The following is a 9568-nucleotide window of genomic DNA, read 5'->3' as shown; positions in this document are numbered from 1 at the left end:
ACTTAAAGAGTAATTTCCTCTGCTTTTGCGTGGCTGACTCTTCATGCTAGAATTTAGGCCATATCAACACCATGCTCCTTCCTCCCACAAAACTTGTGTCCCTCTGATCAAAATATAGGAAGAATGTTCCAATTTTCCTACATGGAAAATGTTTCAGAAGCATCAGGGTCATCTAATTTGATTTTTTAGTCCTGCCGAAGGGGGCCTATTGATTCTAAAGGGGGCAGGAGAGACTTCATGCAACCCAGCCAACCTCTTTGTGAGTGAGGAAATCCCTTTCCTGGGATGCAGCAATTTTTCGCATGAGAAATGAGTCATGAACGAAAGAAATGTTGGTCCCGCCTTTGCATTCACACCCCCAGCAAGCGAGCCTGTTTGCTGTCAACAAGATCTGTCTTGCCCGTCATATTTTTAGGTTCTTCGCTGTCTTCAGAAAATTGGAAAAGAAGGAGACTCCCTTTAACTGTTTAAAGACTAATCTAAGAATTGAACCAAGTTTGATAAACCAGTCATTCTCTCAGTAGAAAGCCAGTCCTAAGGTGTAGTAATATGCTGTCGCCTTCGCAGGATAGACACATCTTGTACCTGGGCTCCGGGCATCTCTTCGTCCACGGGGATTTCTGTTGACACTGAGGATGTACTCGTCCTGAGTGGTAACCTCATACTCTTCACTGGGGTAGCCATTATAGGTGATGATCTCACTCTGCCTGGTGAAAACACAGACATTAGCTCTACATCTTCTCCAAAGGGTTTTGGAAGGAACTAGAACAAAGTATCTTGTGTCTACTTATTGGGGTGAATTATCTGAAATTTGTAGCCCCAGGTAACTGCAAAATCGATTTACTATGTAAAGTCTTGATTTAAAAAAAAATAGCAGAATATTAAAAAATGTCTGCTATTGGCAAATTTGGGGGTGGGTAATTGGGTAGAGATGGTATTAGGTATTGACCCATTTTTCTAACAGAACTATGTTCTCCAGCTAATTCTCGAGACCCCTTTTGATTGTGGAGAAGGTGGTCATATATAATATCCAAGGGGCTTAGAATAGAAATTTTTAATATTTTAAAAATATAAATTCAAACAAGGACGTTGCCTATAAATTCTTTTTTGCTTTATATTACTGGAAAGTGTTATTTACTCAGCCAAAAGGGAAGTTCTCCCTAGCTTGACTCTCAGAGAAACCTTACATATCACCTATGTTTTATCTGTTCCCTTATTTGAGACTTTCTGCTCTCACAAGACCAGGCATCTGCCTTATGTGATGTCCTTTGGGACTTGGCATGACTTACAATATTCATCCACACTTCAGGATTCACTTCATTTTCCAAATTAAAGAATCTACCAGCATTTAAAGTTCCACAGATCAAACAACAGGTTGTTAAAACCAGCCACATCGTGGGAATGCCTGACATAAGACATTTAGTAATCACAAATTGATTTTATGCATCAACGTTGCTTAAGAAATGGAAATAGTGCCCTACTGAAAATTGGACGGACATCCTAGAGACACTGAGAAACTGTGGAAGGGAGCAAACAAACATAGTGAGCTAATTCTGAGCGTGGGAATCCATTCTTCGCATGGAAAGTGCTTTGACCCAATCCATTTCTTGCAAGACATTTCATCAAGCACCAAGACTTATTGTTTTGGTTGTCCTTTAATCAAAGGTTTTGAATCATGTTAAGTCTTTGCTTACCTGCAAATTGCCAGGATACCTGAAGACTCAGAGGACAGGTGTCCAAGCCACAGCAAAGGGAAAAGGGGCATTATCCTCTACTCTAACCAGCCTCCCACAAAACAAACAAGAACAGTGAGCAGAGAGGAGGAAGATGGGCTTCCAAGGATGGGATTATTTCTCTTGTGGATACCCAAAGGGGAAGGTTGCACACTTAAATGTGTGATCTCTTCCTTGGCAGGGCTTAAATTACGTCTTCCAAGGCAGAACAACCTCATGGCAGTCCAGACTGACTCTCCTATGACACCCTCCCCACCCCCACTGTGACCTGACTTTGAGGTCCAGCCTCACCACAGACAAGATTTCTGACCTTGGACAAGTTATTTTGCAGCTTTGTCTCTTGGTTTCTTTGTGGGTGAAATTAGAATAATAATGTAGCCTACCCTGCAGGGTTTACAGGAAGGATTAAATGACCTACAAAGCAAGAAACAGGTCAGTCCTTTCACTATATGAGCCAGAAAGTAACATCAGAGAGCTGTAACAAATTAATGACCGACTTCCAGAAATTTAGAGCTTTACTTTTGAAGATTTTAAATAGCTTCCCATGCATTCATTTGCTGTCGGGTTGAAGACGATTTTATATCTGCAAATGTTATATTATTTAAAACATTGTTAAAACTAGCAACAGCTAATATCTACTGAGTGCTAAAGCTTGTGCAGAGAACGTTTCTAAATGCCTGGGGTGTGTTATTTAAATCTCAAAGAAACTCCATCAAGTGGGTCCTATCATCCTTACTTTATGGATAAAAAACCCCAAGGCTTAGAGAGATTTCAGGTCTGCCCATGTCACAGAACCCACAGGTGCCAGAACTGGGTGGAGAAGGCAGGCAGCCTCCCAGCAGTGCCCTTGGATCTGACCATCACCCCAACCCGCCTCCCAGTTGTGATAGATCTTGACCTTGCCTAGCTCAATGAGTGCCCTCTGCTCCAGAAGACTCCTCACCGACTAAGAACCTCTAAACTTCTGGCTATGACATCAGGTTGAAGAACAAGATGTAGTTGCAGTGACAGCAGCTAGAGAGAGCAGAGACTGGAAGCCAATGGCAATGTGGAAACCCCAGGCTGTGGCACCACCCACAGTGTCTTCCTGATGCACCAAATGCCCTGATGTGCTTGCAGATTGGGAAATAGTGGTCTGCGGAGTGCCAAGTAACCAGTATGACTGAATCCTTTATGTTTCCTTGGAGTGGCAGCTGCTGTCGGGAGGGTTAAGGTATCTTTTCCAAGCCTGGCATGAAATGGGGTAGTCGGATGGACTTGGGATCCTAACGGACAGAACCAGGCATAGAAGCAAAATCTACCTCCTCAATACCAGACCATTTCTGTGGGAGTCAGACGAAGCAAGTCTAGAAAACTACTGATGTCAACCATGTGGTGTGAGGGGGGTGACTGACTGTGGGCTAAATGGTGAGGATGAGGCCACCCTGACTCCAGGCTCCCGAGGCCGGTAGGACCTGGAACTAGCAGAGCATCAGGGAAAACTGACACATACATCCAAGGGAGGCAGTGACCCTTGTGGGCGCTGAACCACAGACCAGTTCACCTTGAATTAAAGCAAAGCAGAAGCAAGTGCGCCTGGGGGGCTCGGTGGGCCTAGTGTCCCACTCTTGACTTTGCCTCAGGTCATGATCTCAGGGTCTTGGTATCAGCCCCACATTGGGGCTGTTCAGTAGGGAGCCTGATTCCCCCTCTCCTTCTACCCCTCCCCCTGTTCTCACTCTCTCCCTCTCTAAAATAAATAAGTAAATAAAATCTTAAAAACAAAAAATAAAACAAAAAACAAAGTAGAAGCAGAGGCCAGAGGAGAATGACAAAACTTAGCTCCACCCTCTTTTGCACACACTAGTGGAGGCACACAAACAGGGTTTCTGTTTCACCCTGTATTCAGTAACCCTCTAGGGCCCCAGGAATGACTGAAGCTCTCCGGGACAAGAAGCAGGGAGACAGTGAAGTCCTACCTAGCAGAGGCAGTAGTTTTTGTTCTCTGAGTCTGGACTCGTTCTGCACCCCTTTCAAAAACAAAGCTATTACTTCCATTTGTCCAAAACCTCAGATCTGTTCCACTGGAATGGGGAATTCATGCCAGTTGATTCATGAATTCATGAATTCATGATTGTTGGAAGAGGTGGGAGGATTATTGGTTATTCTGCCTCCCCTCCCACTTTTTAAAAGATTTTATTTATTTGAGAGAGAGACAGAGATAGCACAAGCAGGGCACAGGGAAAGGGACAAGTAGACTCCAGGCTGAGCAGGGAGCCTGATGTGGGGCTGGATCCCAGGACCCTGGGATCATGACTAGAGCTGAAGGCAGATGCTTAACCCACTGAACCCCCTAGGCGCCAAGATTATTCCCCCTTTGAGGCAAGAGTCCACTCTTCCTGACAAAGATGGCCCAGTGAAAGGGGTGAGGACCTTTTGGGAAATGCACATGGCTTCTGACTTCCAGAATCACTTCAAACAGAACTTAGCAAACTCTCTGGGGAGTTCTGAGAGGCACATGTTATTAGTATTAATGTAGATTTGTGGCCATGCTCGGTGTGGGAGCAGCAGGAATGGAGCTAAATGTCTCCAGCCTTGACAGGCTGCAGACCAGGGCGAATTTCAGAATTCTAACTTGTGGCCCTACTTCGTGGCCCTCTCAGATCCCCTCATGAACACTTTCAACATGTTGAAATGAGCTAAAATGAAACACATTGCAACTTCTTCATTGGCCCTGTGAAATACAAAATTATAGCTCCTACTTTCTAAAAGTTCAAAATTTCCCTGCTTCACTCCCCCCCCACCAATTAGATGATATTAAAGCTGGAACATGATCTTGGGCAAAATGTAGATTAAAGATCAGTCTCTTTTAAAAAAAATATTTATTTATTTATTTATATATTTATTTATTTATTTAATTTATTTTTTATTTACAGCATAACAGTATTCATTATTTTTTCACCACACCCAGTGCTCCATGCAATCCACACCCTCTATAATACCCACCACCTGGTACCACGACTCCTTCAAAACCCTCACATTGTTTTTCAGCATCCATAGTGTCTCATGGTTCACCTCCCCTTCCAATTTCCCTCAACTCCCTTCTCCTCTCTAACGCCCCATGTCCTCCATGCTATTTGTTATGCTCCACAAATAAGTGAAACCATATGATAGTTGACTCTCTCTGCTTGACTTATTTCACTCAGCATAATCTCTTCCAGTCCCGTCCATGTTGCTACAAAAGTTGGGTATTCGTCCTTTCTGATGGAGGCATAATACTCCATAGTGTATATGGACCACATCTTCCTTATCCATTTGTCCATTGAAGGGCATCTTGGTTCTTTCCACAGTTTGGCGACCGTGGCCATTGCACCTATAAACATTGGGGGTACAGATGGCCCTTCTTTTCACGACATCTCTATCTTTGGGCTAAAAACCCAGGAGTGCAATGGCAGGGTCATAGGGAAGTTCTATTTTTAATTTCTTAAGGAATCTCCACACTGTTCCCCAAAGAGGCTGCACCAACCTGCATTCCCACCAACAGTGGAAGAGGGTTCCCCTTTCTCCACATCCCCTCCACATCCCCCCCTTCCTGTCCTGTTAATTTTGGCCATTCTAACTGGTGTAAGGTGATATCTCAACGTAGTTTTAATTTGAATTTCCCTGACAACTAGTGATGATGAACATTTTTTCATGTGTCTGATAGCCATTTGTATGTCTTTATGAATTTGGGCTTTCTCTCTTTTCTTTTGGATTAGTGTGGCCAATGGTTTATCAATCTTATGGATTATTTGCTTTTCTAAAATTCTCATTCCTTTCTATTTTTAACCTTGAATTGCTTTCAAGGGAAAATGATTTCCCCTTTGACACAAAGTTATGTGGTATAAATTATGGATTCTTTCAAAAAGCCAGATTCTAGTTTTATTGATACATTCTACTGTATCTCTGGTTTCTACCCCATTGACCTCTGTTCTAATCTTGATTATTTCCATTCTTATGTATGGTGTTGGCTTGATTTGTTGTTGGTTCTCCAGCTCTTTAAGGTGTAGAGACAGCTGGTACATTCTGGATTTTCAATTTTTTTGAGGGAGGCTTGTTTGGCTATGTATTTCCCCCTTAGGACCGCCTTTGCTGTATCCTGTAGGTTTTGGACCAAAGTGTCTTCATTCTCATTGGTGCTTATGAATTGTTTAAGTTCTACTTTGATCTCCTGGTTGATACAAACATTCTTAAGCAAGGTGGTGTTTCTGAAACCTTGGTCCAAAGATCATATTGCAGTCTGAGCCAATTTTTTTAATGATGGATCCTCATTCAAATATCAAGGTGTCTAAAAACATGTGCTTGAACATAGAACATGGATCCTTGAACTTGGTATCTATTGGTGACAATGATTATTCTTTTTCTTCTGATGTTCTAATTCAAAATACTTTTGCTATTATATCTTATCTTTTTTTGTTTGTTTGTTTGCTTCTTTCTCCCCCAAGATTGATTTTTTTTTTATACCACATAACTTTGTGTCAAAGGGGAAATCATTTTCCCTTGAAAGCAATTCAAGGTTAAAAATAGAAAGGAATGAGAATTTTAGAAAAGCAAATAATTAAGCCTTACCTCCTTTAGACAAATTTTCCCCTGGAATAAAAGACTTTGCATGAATAGAAACACAGAATCTGTTGCTTGTTCACCAGATAATTTATCTAATTCACTATACATCCTAAAATTCAAACAGAGCTTTAAGCACGCAGGCGCGCACACACCCACAATGATTGATTAGCCCACCTTGGCCTTAGGAAAGGCACTTTAAATTACATTTAACTATTTTATTTCTTTACCCATAAAGCAGAGTTGGCCATGCTCATGACATGTCAAAGAAACAATGCTGTTTCTGAAGTTACCTATCAGAATGGAGCATGCTCTCTTTAATGCTGGCTGCTGTTGTTGAATCTCCCAGTCAGCTCCAGTAGTCTGTACCCACCTTCAATCACTGGATGGCTATAGGATAGAGAGGCGGTAGAGAGAAAAGGCAAATGAAAAGATCTAGCATAAATATCTGAAATTTTAAAGGTTTTTGAAAAGAGGTAATAAAAAGCTAATTGAATGGACGCTCATCCTAATCGGAAATGCGCAAAGGAAAGATCACGTCCATTTAAAGAGAAGTTGTTACCAAAAGTGCAGGTGTTTGCCTTTGATGACTTCCACCTCCTGGAGTGGCCAGATCAGGACCACATTCATGGCAAAGGTAAAAGCTTCAAGGGAATGAAGAGGAGGAGCCATATCGTCTCCTGGGAGGAGATTTATAGCATCTAATTCTCCAAGTCTGTTTACCTGCCTGCCTGCCTACTTAATGTGCAGAATTTATGTATGGTATTCCCTACAGCTCATTTTGTATTTGATTCCTGTAGGAGGTATGTTCAAGTGGGAATTTGTTTTGTTTTGTTTTTTGTTTGTTTTTTTAACATGCACAGACATGCATAGACACACACACACTTGGCCAGGGATCTAGTCGTATCTAGTTTTAGACACCATCTCATCAATTTGTGGGTAAATGAAAGGCCGTTGGAAAGAGCAGCAAGATAACACTGACTATTTTGATACATGCTCCTGTTTCTTTTCTGAATTAATTTTCTGCTGTGTTATATTGCTGTTAAATCACCTTCAAATCCCTCAACACCCCTGAAAAATGGGACAATGGCTTTGATTTCATCCCTCTCCTAATCACTGTCAACCTCTAACGTATTTGCTGAGTGAGTGAATAAATAAACGGATGAATCCAGAAGTCCAGAAAACATTGCTTAATTACTGAGGCATAATATTATTATTCATAAAAATAGTGAAATCTTAACTATTTATTATTTACTTTGTATCAGGTGTTTTACCTCGTCTCTCTATAGATTCTACTGGATTTCTTTGCTTTTAAGTATGCTTTGAAGGGCATTTTTCTTAACTTCATTATAAAGTAGATTTAATAAGAGAGTAAACTCAAAGGAAAAGTCAATCTTGTTTCTGATTTTGTACTAAATGGGTATAATTCCACCGTTAGTCATAGATTACATTGCATATTGATACAATAAAAAATTACTACTGGATAGTCATTTTTCTGTTATTATTAATATACCCTTAAGTCTATTATGGCATAATCAGATATCTTTCCCACAACCTCTCTTCCTTAATTTCTCCATACATTAAAAAAAAACACAACTCATCAATGTAGAACCGTTCAAGTTTTTTTTTTTACAAATAACCAGATTTCTTAGGAGATAACCCTTTTCTGTATGCCAGCATTGTCCAATAGAAACGTGATGTGAACTACACATATCATTTAAATTTTTTTAATCACATTTTTTTAAAAGAATAAGGAAACGGGTGAAATTAATTTTTATATTATACTTCCTTTAAACCAATAGAACCGCAATATTATCATTTCAATATGTAATCAATATTATTAACAAGAGACTTTCTTTTGTTATTATGATTTTTGCACTAAGTCTTTGAAACCTGGTGACTATGTGACACTCACAGCACATCCCTGTTAGGACTAACACATTGTAAAAACATTAGAGCCACATCGGACTAGTGGCTGAGTATTGGAGGGAACAGTGCTGTCCTATCAGTCTTGTGCTTGCTCTTTTCTCCAACCAGATACCTTATTTCTTCACTGGAACTCTACCCAAATACATAGCTTTGTGTCATATGTCTGACCTGAATTAGATATCTACCTACGGTACTGTTCACTCTCTGATTCATCAAAGGTATCTTCTCAAGTACTCAGCCTCTGCTCTCCCCAGCTGAGCCTCAAGTTTTCCTGTCCAGCCAAACATCTTGCTCACCAATATTTAGTTATAATACTTCATCAAATGAACCTTGATCACCAGTCTTCTCCAGCTCAGTAAATCTAGATAGAGAGCTTGTTACATTGACTCTATGCCAATAACAAATGCTGAACTGTTATTTAAAATTTTTTCTTTTCTTTTCTTTTTTTCTTTTCTTTTCTTTTCTTTTCTTTTCTTTTAAGGATTTAATATTTCCACTGGGTGGCTCAGTCAGTTAAGTGCCCCACTCTTGATTTTGAATCAGGTCATTGACTCAGGGTCCTGGGATGGAGAGCCCCATCAGCAGGGAGTCTGCCTCTCCCTCTGCCCCGTCCCCTGCTCATGCTTTTTCTCTCAAATAAATAAATAAATAAATATTTTAAAATGTCATTAAAATAGTTTTGCCATCATTTAAATTCATTTACAAGATTGACAGCATCCACTTCTTCTGAGTGTTGGCTGAATAAACAGTAGTTATATATGTGTGTGATCAGTCTAGCTTTTTTTCAGATGTTTTTACCTTGAGACCAGGGGTATCAACACAGTTTCACTGATTATCCCTAAAAGGTGATGGAGTCCTTAATGTAGAACTGAGAAAGTATTTGTCCATGCCTAGATCTGTGGTTCCAAGTAGACCTGTGGTATCCAAAGCAGCATTACCTTCAGCTGGAGCGCTAGAACTTTCTAGTAATTCCTTCTCCATGTTGCAGCTACTGTCATCCCTGTAAATCACACATATGAGTCTGTTTTGAGCACTCTTGTAATTAAAACTCTTAAATGGCTTTGCATTCAAAGTTCTGTGACTGTCTAGGAAAGCCCACAGCCCAGGCTCTGCCTCCCTCTGGAGCTCATCTTGCCCCACTCTCTCCTGGCTCCCCTTGCCTCTTTAATTTTCTCCAGCAAGCCTAGCTCTTTGCCACCTGAGCCAGTTCCCTGCCTGCAATATCTAGAACACTTGACAGATCTGAGATGAAATTTTGTTTGCTCAGAGACTTCCTTCCCTGTCCAACTAGATGAGAGTGTCCTTCTTGCTGGTAGATGTATCAATAT

At 40.7% G+C, this 9568-nt stretch overlaps 1 pseudogene across 1 annotated transcript in view; it reads right to left on the bottom strand.

Moving 5' to 3' along the window:
* Positions 1–350: 350 nt before the first annotated feature.
* LOC309858722 (lipase member K-like) overlaps positions 351–9568 on the bottom strand; it is a 43918-nt pseudogene continuing 34700 nt past the window's right edge. The window contains exons 10-13 of the transcript in view: positions 9179–9240; positions 6874–6955; positions 586–707; positions 351–427 (exon numbers count right to left, since the gene is read on the bottom strand). The product of the transcript in view is annotated as a lipase member K-like (transcript). The remainder of the gene's footprint in view (positions 428–585; positions 708–6873; positions 6956–9178; positions 9241–9568) is intronic.

The sequence above is a fragment of the Mustela nivalis genome (assembly GCF_964662115.1).
Source record: "Mustela nivalis genome assembly, chromosome: 2".
In the NCBI taxonomy this organism is placed as follows: domain Eukaryota; kingdom Metazoa; phylum Chordata; class Mammalia; order Carnivora; family Mustelidae; genus Mustela; species Mustela nivalis.
The sequence above is the reverse complement of the archived record's forward strand: the minus strand, read 5'-3'. Positions and strand labels throughout refer to the sequence as shown.